We start from the raw sequence: 13,298 nt of genomic DNA on the forward strand, positions 1-13,298 counted from the left end.
GAGAGAGAGAGAGAGAGAGAGAGAGAGAGAGAGCTTCTTTCCTCTTTTCTTCAATAACGGCTTTCTTCATGAAACCTCTTGTGAAAGGGAAAGACTCTACAGGATTCTATATACAAGGGACATGAGGGAAAACAAGAAGTATGAGAGATAGAAAGAAAAAAGAAAGAAAGATGTCTCTGTGAGTTCAACTGATGTCTGATTTGTGTGTGTGTGTGTGTGTGTGTGTGTGTGTGTGTGTGTGTGTGTGTGTGTGTGTGTGTGTGTTAGACAGAGAGAAATAGAAAGAGAGAGAGAGAGAAAGAGAGAGAGAGAGAGAGAGAGAGAGCTTCTTTCCTCTTTTCTTCAATAACGGCTTTCTTCATGAAACCTCTTGTGAAAGGGAAAGACTCTACAGGATTCTATATACAAGGGACATGAGGGAAAACAAGAAGTATGAGAGATAGAAAGAAAAAAGAAAGAAAGATGTCTCTGTGAGTTCAACTGATGTCTGATTTGTGTGTGTGTGTGTGTGTGTGTGTGTTAGACAGAGAGAAATAGAAAGAGAGAGAGAGAGAAAGAGAGAGAGAGAGAGAGAGAGAGAGAGAGAGAGAGAGAGAGCTTCTTTCCTCTTTTCTTCAATAACGGCTTTCTTCATGAAACCTCTTGTGAAAGGGAAAGACTCTACAGGATTCTATTTAAAAGGGACATGAAGGAAAACAAGAAGTATGAGAGTAAGAAAGAAAGAAAGAAAGAAAGAAAGAAAGAAAGAAAGAAAGAAGGAAAGATGTCTCTGTAATGTCTGATTTGTGTGTGTGTGTGTGTGTGTGTGTGTGTGTGTGTGTGTGTGTGTGTGTGTGTGTGTGTGTGTGTGTGTGTGTGTGAGACAGAAAGAAAGAGAAAGAAAGAGAGAGAGAGAGAGAGAGAGAGAGAGAGAGAGAGAGTGAGAGAAAGCTTCTTTCCTCTTTTCTTCACTATCGGCAGTTTCAACATTTAAAGAACTTTTAATAACCAGCTACAGTCATGTCAGTGGTTAGAAATGGAAGACCGCCTGTGTCGAGGATTATGTTTTTTCTTTATTGAGGTTGAACTCACAGCTTCTCCTGCTGGTGTGGTTCAAACTCAAGGCTTTAACACTTTTTCACACAGCACAATGGCGTAAATTCATTAAAAACCATTCATGCAGCTGGTTGAAAGTTTCCAGACTGTAATTAAAGACATCTTTATCAGCGTTATTGTGTTCGCTGGAGGTTTGTGAGGCTCCCTGGCTCTGGACACACTCCTTCTCCAACTGTTAATTATTTAATCAGCTTTGGAAGCCACGTGGTGCGAGTGTAAGGACGGACCGCCTCGCCGCCTCACCTCCTCGCTGCCGAACTGCCTCGCTCCACTGCACTCCATGCAATCCCTCTTCTAAAAATTAGACCTAAATTGCACTCGGGTTTTGGGCCAGATAAAAGCAAGACCTTACAGGAGAGGATTTCTTCTATCACTGCGTTCAGCCTTAAAAACTTTAAAGAAGTAGAGAGAGAATTTCACAGTTGATCAGACTTTAACTCAGTGTGTTTTTTTAATGGTTTTATACCTTCAACTTTTTCTGAACCTGTTTACGGGTTTCGACAAAGAACCCGAGGAACCCGACGAGGGACAAGATGAAAAGTACCGAGGAAAGAAATAAAAGAAAAAAGAAAAAGCAGTAAGCAAAGGAAGAAATCGATATCTAGCTAAAAATTCAAAAGAAAGAGAGACAAAAAATAAAGAAAGAAAGAAATGAAAGAAGAATAAAAAGAACAGAGAAGAAAGAATGTAATTCAACAGATTGATAAAAAGCACACCATCAAATCTGTAAATGATCTAGAAGGACAAAATAAAACGATCCCTTAAAATGACAAATTTCCATTTATTTTTCTCATCTTTCTCTATTGTCTGAGTCTTTTAAAGAAGATTTATAAACACATCTATCTGGATTCTGCAACCAAAAAAAGTTTACAGAGATGAAAAAAAACCTCTCGCTTATTTTCTACACACATTTGAGCCAAGAGATCAAAAGTCAATGGATTCCTCGTAGAATTCTGATTGAAGCGTGGAGACTGAGCACCTGCAGGAACTGATAAGTTGCTTATCTCCTCCACCACGCACCAAGCGCCGAGTGTTTTCCAGCTCGTTGGCGCCGGAGCCGTTCTCCTGCGATCGGCCAGAAGACAAACACATAAATGCGGCCGTAATTGCACTTTCGCTGTCATAATTATGCCGTCACAAAGCTGTGAAAAGTAGCAGCATTATCATTAGTACAGAATATGTTGCAGATGTTGATGGAAAGGCACACAAAGGCACACATAGACCGAGGAGCCAGGATGTAGGAGCCTTTTATTGGGAATCGTCCAAAACACAGTTTAGGGATAGAAATTGTGGTTAAAGCCATTATCATGAGACTGAATAAGATAAAACAACAACCAACAGGTTAGCGCTGAACGTTGAACCATAACGAGGACAAAAAGATCTGAATTACAGGGGAAGTGATTTCCTAAAGAGAGAACGGAAAATAGAGGACATGCACAACACACAGGTGGGGCTGAGGAAGAGGAGGAGGGCGAGAAGGAGGAAGGTGATGATGATGATGAGAATGATGATACACACGAATCACAGTGCAATCTCTAGCTGAAGTAAAAGGAAGGACGGAAGGAAGGAAGGATTATTACATTATTAATATTGAATTTATTAAAATGAGCAGGTAGGTAAGCATTATAACAACAAGCATGACACTGCAGTACAGCTGAGATATAGATATACACAGTCTCAGAAACAGATCACAGGGTATGTGAAGGTCATATCAGGTTTATGTCTCATTTATGACAGGATTGTGACAGGGTTATAATAGGGTTATGTCTGGTTATGAAAGTTTTATGTCAGGATTATGAATTGTTTATGTCTAGTTTATGTCAGATTTATGACAGTGTAATGTCTGGTTTATGTAAGGGTTTATGAAAGGATTATATCAGGTTTATGACAGGGATATTGCTGGTTTATATTGGGTTTATGACAGGATGATGACAGGGTAATGTCCAGTTTATGTCAGGTTTATTACCAGGGTTATGTCTGGTTTATGTCAGATTTATGACAGGGTTATGTCTGTTTATGTCAGGTTTATGACAGGGTTATAACAGGGTTATGTCAGGTTTATGACAAAGATATGTCAGGTTTATGACAGGTTTATGTCAGGTTTATGCCACTTGCTTGGTCTGATTTCAGGATATTTGTAGGGTAAAAGCACAAAAACTTGACTGATATATTTGAGAGAAGAGATAAACAAAGGGAAATAAAGAACAAGTAAAATGAGAAAGAAAGAAAAAATTTCATGAAGATTTACGCTGAACAACTGAATTAGCTGAATTAATTCTAAAAAACTGAAAAATAGAGGAAGTAATGAAGAAGATGATTGGAGTCCAACTGGAATAAGCGTTTATAACATTAATGTTGAGGTTTTTGTGTTTTTATCAGTGTGACACCATGAGTCAGAAAAACAGTGTGCATGCAAATAAATACGTCTCTTATCAGTAATTATCTGTGATTTACTTGTACAGATTCTAATGAGAAGTCAATTAGAGATGAGAATAACAAATACAGAGCAGAAATCCTCTGCAGAGGCACAGCGGGGTTCAGATGAGAGCGCCGGAGGGACCGAACTATAGATATAGTGTTATTCCTGTAATAAAAAAAACCCTACTGCTATTACTGTGCAGAGCTGCTGTTACTCATCCCGGCTGTCACGTATGTAAAAAGTAATCCTCCCAGATCTTCAGTTCATGATGGACTTCAACGTTCTACGTAGTGTTTCTATGGCAACACTCACATCTGTTAGGTAAACGCGCATTGAAACAATAAATGGAGTAAATTTTATAATAAATAGAATAAATTTTAAATAAACGGAGCATAAAAAAAAGAAAGAATCGGAAGGATCGAAAGTGAGCTTTAATCAGACAGAAACAGAAAACATCTTGGACCCGTAAGTCCGAGCGAGTCGTTACTATGGTATCGTACGACATTTAGTTAGTGAAACTATATTAAATTTGATTTATATTCACTGATAGTAAGTGACATGCTGCACAAGGAAGGTTAGTAGTAAAATATTTATCGTTTCCATGGTAACATCTAATTCACAGCTAAGTGGCTCCACGCTAAAAAGATTACAAATTTTTTTGCAAGGAGTCGTTTATTTTATATTTATGTATGAGTTATAATGTATAATGGGATAAAACGCTTGGGGGACGTTCTGTTAGTGGAAAATAATCAACTTATATCAACTAATAATTCCAGACATTTCGTCTCCGTCCGCTGGCTCTGTGCTTGGACTGGATTTGGAAATGTAATGTGATAAAAGATAGACATACTGTAAATGATATTAAGAAAAGAAATTTTCTAAAGGTTCTGATAAAGAGGAGATGTTTTGATGACACGGTTGTTTTTGAGGCAGAATGTGAAGCAGGTCCGACTCCAGACGGCCGGTTGATACGCACCCTACACCACACCAGCGTGATTCACCACCCAGCATGCATCTCTCCCTACAGACCCTCACACAGACTGCTCGCATCATCTGTGTAGGCCCCGTCTGTGCAACATCACGAACTGCATCATTCTAAAGATGTTTTCGTCTTGTTTTTTTAACTTAGCTTGTGCTGCTATGAGATATACATGCTACCGTATAGTCTTTACATCTAGCACATCCTTCCTTGTTTGATCACAACCCATCATGGCTCACATCTTATACAGTGTACAGACTGAAACCCACCTGTCTCTACCTATAAAGGAGTTTATAGCCATGTCGATCAGTTTAGATCACACACAACTCTTAGCTCACTATCGTGCAATGACTAGCCGCTTGCTAAGCTACTCGCTAATGTCTGCTATTTTTTGCTGCGCTGCAATTTCAGTCCAAAATCTCCAAATGTTTAAAGGTCACTACAGTAGAACAGAACCAGAAGATACTCAGTGTGTAAAATTGGTGTTTTATTAAAAGTTATGGTGGTGTTTTTCATGAGCTGAACTAATTTTTTTACACATTGAACATCATGAGGTGCGAAATGACATTATTACAACCTGCAAATGACCACTTGCACATTACCAGGTCATGAGTTGCCATGACAACCCTCTCCAGTTGTACAGCACTGGGTGTTAAATGCTTCTTTAAGCACCATAATGATGGCTGTTCCTGAAGAGTCGCTCATCTACGATTTCTATAAAAATCTACAAACTACGCACATTAGAGACAAACAGACTTGTAACCTGGCTACATGACAGAGGACTTGTGAGATACCACGGTTATGTTTCAGAGGACATGTCTTACTCTGTTCACACTCCATCATCCATAAATCATCAATACTCAATCATCTAAAAACACTTTAAAGCAGATTATTATATCGTGCGGTAAAGCACGAGCGCTGCCACTCCATACGTCATGTCCTGTTGATCGATAAGACCACCATTGAGTGACAGAGTTAACGTTTATATCACAGGACTGATTTCTACTTACAAAACAAACCTTCTGTAATTTAGGCTCCTGCAGAAGGGAGCGATCCGGTGAGGAAGCTTCTACCAAACAGCAGAAGATGTCACATGACTCGCTCCTACACAGCAGAGTGCTTTCTCTATAGCGTGACATCACTCCATTACGGCTGAGGGAGTCTGTCAGATCGCACGCTGCCAAACTCACCAGCACACACAACTTTATAGGAACAATTATTCATTACTGTGCGACCAGCAGAATTACTCACTAACTGAGTCACGGATCAGGGTCTGACATCCCGAAACGCTCTTTGTTATGCAGTCAGACATGATTAATAACATCTTCTTCTTCTGTTGTTTAGCTTTAATTTAAAATCAGTGCTCGAGTTTAATGTGATGCTGAAATCAATATCGGTGATTCAGAGATCTTCGTGCTTTAGTGTTACAGACAGACATACGGCAAATCTGCTAGTGGAAAAATAGTACAACAACAACAACAACAACAACAACAACAAAAAACAGCTATTTGGAAATATTCTGTTTCATTTTATGACTTGTTACATGATCAAAATAATTCAAGATAAAAAGTGCTGAATTAAAAGTGAATGAGTGTGTGTGTGTGTGTGTGTGTGTGTGTGTGTGTGTGTGTGTGTGTGTGTGTGTGTGTGTGTGTGTGTGTGTGTGTGTGTGTGTGTGAATGAGAGTGTGTGTGTGTGCCCTGTGATGGGTTGACACTCCGTCCAGGGTGTATCCTGCCTCGATGCCCGATGACGCCTGAGATCGGGCATCAGGCACAGGCTCCCCGTGACCTGAGAAGTTCGGATAAGCGGTAGAAGATGAATGAATGAATGAATGAATAAAAGATTTGTCTTTTGTAGAAACAAGCCAGCCTGCTTACTGCTTCGAATGATGTATATTTCCTCATCGTGTATTCACTGTCATCGATTTAACAAATCTGTCTGACGACCGATTAAAAGCGGATGCTAATCTATACAGTTTAATTTATTTGCTTTATTTACGGCCGATGTTGTGAGCAGCCATTTTGATTCGATGCCTCTTTCTCTGTGATACTAAAAAGGAGATGTGAAATCCATGTGGTCTTTTGAATCTATATTTATAATCACACCCTCCAGTGTCACCCAGATGAGGCTGAGGTTCCCCTTTGAGTCTGGTTCCTCTCAAGGTTTCTTCCTTTACCATCTAAGGGAGTTTTTTTTTCTTGCCACTGCTAGCTGAGTCACCTCAGACTTGCTCATTGGGGATAAATACATACACATTGTGAACTATTTATATCTAATATTAATCTTGAATTTTGCATTCTATTAATCTTTACTTATATTGTTCTTTATATTAACATTTTGGTCTATGTTTATGTTCTGTAAAGCTGCTTTGAGACAACGTCAATTGTAAAAAAGTGCTATACAAATAAACTTGAATTGAATCGAATTGAATTGAATCTTGCTGGGGGGGGGGGCACGGTGGCTTAGTGGTTAACACGTTCGCCTCACACCTCCAGGGTCGAGGTTCGATTCCCGCCTCCGCCTTGTGTGTGTGGAGTTTGCATGTTCTCCCCGTGCCTCGGGGGTTTCCTCCGGGTACTCCGGTTTCCTCCTCCGTTCCAAAGACATGCATGGTAGGTTGATTGGCATCTCTGGAAACTTGTCCGTAGTGTGTGTGTGTGTGTGTGTGTGTGTGTGTGAATGAGAATGTGTGTTTGTGTCCTGCGATGGGTTGGCACTCCGTCCAGGGTGTATCCTGCCTCGATGCCCGATGACGCCTGAGATAGGCACAGGCTCCCCGTGACCCGAGGTAGTTCAGATAAGCGGTAGAAGATGAATGAATGAATGAATGAATGAATCTTGCTGAACTCAGAGATCCTGAGAAAGAAAATTCCTACTTGAGGAATCATTTAATGGTCATGTATTGTGTGTTATGTAATAAGGGCTAATAATGGTCCAGCTAAATGCTCTGTAGAACATATACGTGATATACATTATGTGGATATTTCTCTACTGTAGCAGTGTCAACAGATTCAGGACCGTACGACGAATCCGAAGCCATTTCATATTATGGATTTTAGTTATTCACACACAAAAAACACCTCATATGTGACTTTATTAAACAAAAACTAAAACAGTGAATCATTTAATGCGGTCGTTTTATTTCTTTCCCGAGTCCTTCAGAGTCAGAGACACGACGAGACGCCCTTCGGCAATGCCACGCTGAGATATTAAAGGAAGCAAACTTTTTCAATTATATTTTGGAGTACAGTTCCTTTACTTTGATTGACACTTACTTACTAACCGCTTCACTTCGTTCTAATTTGCCCTTGGATATTTAAATGTGATATTCACGTTGTCACGAATGCACTTTGTCACTAATAATTGACAAGTACAGAAATTTCTAACCCCTGTCAGGTGCTTTCAGACTGCAGAAGTCAGAGATGTTCTGACTTAGAACATTTCTGCTAAATAACCTGATGTCTGCAGCATGTGCATCCTAGGACAGAGAAGATTTTAAGAAGACTTTTTCTCTGGGCTTTAAACTCCTAATTATCTAAGATCCTTACATTTAATTAGCAGGCATGAGCAGAGATTTGTTAAGCTACCCCCTGTGTGGAAAAGAGTGAGAGCAGAGTGTTTCTCTCAGTGTGTGTGTGTGTGTGTGTGTGTGTGTGTGTGTGTGTGTGTGTGTGTGTGTGTGTGTGTGTGTGTGTGTGTGTGAGTGACGCACAAGCAGGCAGTTGAATCAATGAGACGTCAGCGGTGTCTTATCATCATCTGGTGCAGCTTGACTCTGGTTCATCTCCCGCTGGTCGAGGTCTTGCTGAGTGATCCTTCATGTCCATAAATCTCACTCCTTTCAGTGTAAATGACACTAAAGTGGATCCTGAAAATATCTTGGCTTCAGTACAATGTTTCAAAAATCATTGATGTGACAGGATGCGCAGTCAGTAAGACATCCGAGCCCCTGAACACAGACTCCGTCTCTCCTTCTGACCCTTTTTCGTGTGAGACACGGCGTCGAGAAATCGGTGAACTTTAAGATTTAGCGATGTAGCACGTGTGAAGATGATTCCTGCAGTGAAAATGAAGCCCTTATCAAAATCCTGTCAGGTTCATACATGGTTGACAGCTGGCTAATTCTAGCAAGGAATATTTTTGGAAAATAATTGACTTATAAATTATAGCTTTTGAGAAATCCTCCCAGATTGCTCATGTTTGCTAACTGACTTAATCTTAGCACTTTCAGATTAAATCACTAAAATCCTGCCAAGTTAACCGATGTTAGGTAGCTGGCTAATGTAAAACTAGCTAGGCCGATGTTAGCGATTAGCTCTCATCTTGATGGCTGATGCTTGCAGCTGATTTAAAAATCTCTAGCTTGCTAATGTCAATATTATTAGTTTAACTAGCTAGCTCACAGTAATGCTTATCTCTGATAATTTTAGCATCTTATTGTATATCTGCATGCATCATTTTAGGGTATGAAAGATTGAAGTACTCTGTTGCACGTCACATAATAACATTCATTCATTCATTCATTTATTCATTCATTCATTCATTCATTTATTCATTTTCTACCGCTTATCTGAACTTCTCGAGTCACGGGGAGCCTGTGCCTATCTCAGGTGTCATCGGGCATCGAGGCAGGATACACCCTGGACGGAGTGCCAACCCATCACAGAGCACACACACACTCTCATTCACACACACACACACACACACACACACACACACTATGAACAATTTCCCAGAGATGCCAATCAACCTACCATGCATGTCTTTGGACTGGGGGAGGAAACCGGAGTACCCGGAGGAAACCCCCGAGGCACGGGGAGAACATGCAAACTCCACACACACAAGGCGGAGATGGGAATCGAACCCCCAACCCTGGATGTGTGAGGAGAACGTGCCCTCCACCTAATAACAATAAAGTGAAAAATGACACATGATCAGACATGAACTGTGTATTTTTTTTCCATTAAAGCTTTAAAATGGAATACTTAGAGATTCTACAAGTACTTTCACCTTTGATCCTCCATTTTATTCCTTCTCTGCAACACACACACACACACACACACACACACACACACACACACACACACACACACACACACACACACACACACACACACACACACACACACACACACATACATTGAGGCCAAAACTCCAGATAGCCATAAACCTTTTTTTTTTTCTGAAAATATTGCTGACGTCTACTTTCACTTCCTGTCCATGACTCTAGCAGTATTTCACACTCTCAGCTTTTATCCTTCAGTTTAGAGACTACAAACAAGAGTGTGGAGCGATGTACACACACCTGGTGTAGTTATTAAGAGTTTAGTGATTAATTAATGAGATATTCAAGATTTTATTGACCCTTTCGTGTCACGACTGCACTTGAGAGCACTCTAGGGCTTATTTTAAGGAAGGCCTGGTTGTTTACCCATACTTCTTCTACCTTTTACACACACACACACACACACACACACACACACACACACACACACACACACACACACACACACACACACACACACACAAGATAAGTGTCATCCCTAAAAAATCGAACCCTCTGCCTGCCACTGTCTGATTAGCTGCCGGAACAATTACTTTAATCGTGTCATCTTAACGAACCCCTGCGATAAGCAACACCGGACCCACTAATCCACAAAATGCTTCACAAACACAGTAAATTGTCCCTTATCTGGTTTTATAATAAAGATAAATCGCATCAGAAACTCTAAATAAAACATGCAAACATCCTGCTTTAATTAGGCTTTGTTCCTTTCGCAGTTAATCACATTTTTCTTCATTGGATGATAAGAATCCTGATTAATTTTCCTGTATTAAATCCTGTGAGGATTTTATATATATTTATTTATTGTGAGGGCTCTGTGCTAGTGACCAGCAGGATGTAAGGTCGTAATAGAACAGTTTAAATTTAAATAACTGTAAATGAGTGTAAATGAATTGATGAAGTGATTTTCCCTTCTGTTCTGCTTAGACAAATGTAGTGAACCAGCTAAGACGTCAACCGGAGCTAATATACAGTACAGTACAGTGCCTCCAGGAAATATTCACCATTAAAGTTATAATAATTCATTCATTCATTTTCTACCGCTTATCCGAACTTCTCGGGTCACGGGGAGCCTGTGCCTATCTCAGGCGTCATCGGGCATCGAGGCAGGATACACCCTGGACGGAGTGCCAACCCATCACAGGGCACACACACACTCTCATTCACTCACACACACACACACACACTACGGACAAGTTTCCAGAGATGCCAATCAACCTACCATGTATGTCTTTGGACCGGAGGAGGAAACCGGAGTACCCGGAGGAAACCCCCGAGGCACGGGGAGAACATGCAAACTCCACACACACACGTGGAGGCGGGAATCGAACCCCCAACCCCGGAGGTGTGAGGCAAACGTGCTAACCACTAATCCACCGTGTCAACCTACAATAATTCACAATAAGTAAAATAATATATTAATATCTGTTTCTTTGATAACTATTGAGTTTCTCTGGGTGTGTTGTCATTTTTTTGTACCTGTTACGGATTTGGGTTTTCTGGGATTTATCTCTCTGAGCTTTGTACAATCTGATTTTGATGTTTTTGTCCATTCCTCAATGCAGATGTTCTCCAAATCCAACTTGGATCTTGATCAATCCTTAGATTTTCAGTTGGATTCAGTTTCACAAACGGCAGCAGCTCCTCTCACATCATTCCAGTCAGATCTGTTGATGTCTCTGTCTGCTTTCACCTAAATATTTACATTTATATAGAGAAACTTAAAGAGAACAGACAGATGTACAGTTGCTGGAGCTGAGGGTGGCACAGAGCTGTGAGGAGGAGGAGGAGGAGGAGGAGGAGGAGGAGGAAGAGGCCAGCAGCATCACAGGTTTCAAAGCCAGTGGCCTTTCCCCAGGACGCCTCGGCTAAACACATCACAGCGGCTCCCTCTAAAGCCCAGCGAGAACTAAAAACACCTTAACATTTACACTAAATTACTGAGCTTCAAAGAGGACAGTGTGTTTAGAAAGGAATAATTACACCATGATTCTAGAGTCACGCGATGGGAATCTTTTAATTAAATTCACTATTTAAATTAGAATTAAAAAAATAGTAGCCTGTGTTAAAGATACGGTGTTACTGTTAGCATATTGTACTATTTTCCTGTTAAACTATCTTTCTATTTCTACACCCTGGACGGAGTGCCAACCCTTTACAGGGCACACACACTCATTCACTCACACACACACACTACGGACAATTTTCCAGAGATGCCAATCAACCTACCATGCATGTCTTTGGACCGGGGGAGGAAACCGGAGTACCCGGAGGAAACCCCCGAGGCACGGGGAGAACATGCAAACTCCACACACACAAGGCGGAGGCGGGAATCGAACTCCCAACCCCGGAGGTGTGAGGCGAACGTATTCCTAATTTCTAATTAGTCAAAGAATGACACATTATACTTTTTAGCACATTATATTTAGTTATAATATTGTGGAACGTCTGTGAAACAAATGACCTGTTTTCACTTATGTTGTAGGAGCTGTATCACATGTCATATAACCTAAAAACTGCCAAGCGTAAACTAATCTGTCCTGAAGGTGTGGGAAAACTTGAAGTTGCAGCTTTTCCTCTGACTGTTCCAAATCACTGAAGCTTGAGAGTCACGTTTCTTTCCATAGAAAATGACATCACATGAACAATTACATGTTTTGTTCTTTTTTTTTTTTTTACACAGGAAACACGTTGACATTTCAGTAAACATCTGACTCACGTGTGTACGTCTGCTGAGATTCCAGGTACACAGAGACTTAAGCATTATTTTATCTTCCTGCTTTTAAAGGGCTTGTTTGTTATTTGGGATTATTCCATTATAATAAAGCTCTTGTTTACGTCTCATTCAGTCCCTCGATCACTAAAGTAGGTCTCAAAGTTATTTGCTCCATGAAGAGCAACTGTACTTTTTTGTACCAAAAGACTCGATAGCAATCACACAAAATTAATGACATCTGATGACAGATTTAATTATTAAAAAGTTCTTTGGATGCAATAAATAACCAGAATATTATTGTGCATATTTAATAAGCCAATCCTTCCCCATATACACCCCCAGTTAACTACTTTTTGATCTACTACATTTCAATACCTTAGATGAATATAATGAATAAATCTTTCCTTTGTAGAGTAATATAAATATAATATATAATATACAAATATAACACACTTAGGCATGTATATATTTATACAGTCAGCAGATCAGCCTCAGCATCTGTCTCCATCTAGTGCATCAACAGCTTCACACTCTGTAGCTCTTTATCACTTTGTTTAAAGCTGTTATTAGCTGAATACGGCACTGCACAAGAGCTTTATGTGTTTTAGATGCTTTTTTCTGACAGTTGATCATCATAAATCTGAAAGAACAAAGTTAATCATTCAGTAAAAATGATGAACAAAGTTCTTATCAAGTAAGATTATATAACAGAAATTGCATATAGTATTAACACATTTAGAAACATATGTTTCAATACAATGTTCTAATAATCAATTTTACAACATAGTTTTATTTTAATCAACAAAAACAAAGAAACTGTAACGTTTATTATTATTAGAACATTACATATAGAATCCTGTTACATTAATAAAGACTCATGACTTCATTTCCTCCTGAATATTATATTTAAATGGCTCTGAAATGTTAGACAGATAAATAAATAAATGCAAATAAAAAAAAGAGAGAGAGAGAAAAAAAAGAAGTAAATATGCATTTCTTTGTTTTTGTAAATGAAAATAAA

The sequence above is a fragment of the Tachysurus fulvidraco genome, chromosome 12 (genome assembly GCF_022655615.1).
Source record: "Tachysurus fulvidraco isolate hzauxx_2018 chromosome 12, HZAU_PFXX_2.0, whole genome shotgun sequence".
Lineage (NCBI taxonomy): Eukaryota > Metazoa > Chordata > Actinopteri > Siluriformes > Bagridae > Tachysurus > Tachysurus fulvidraco.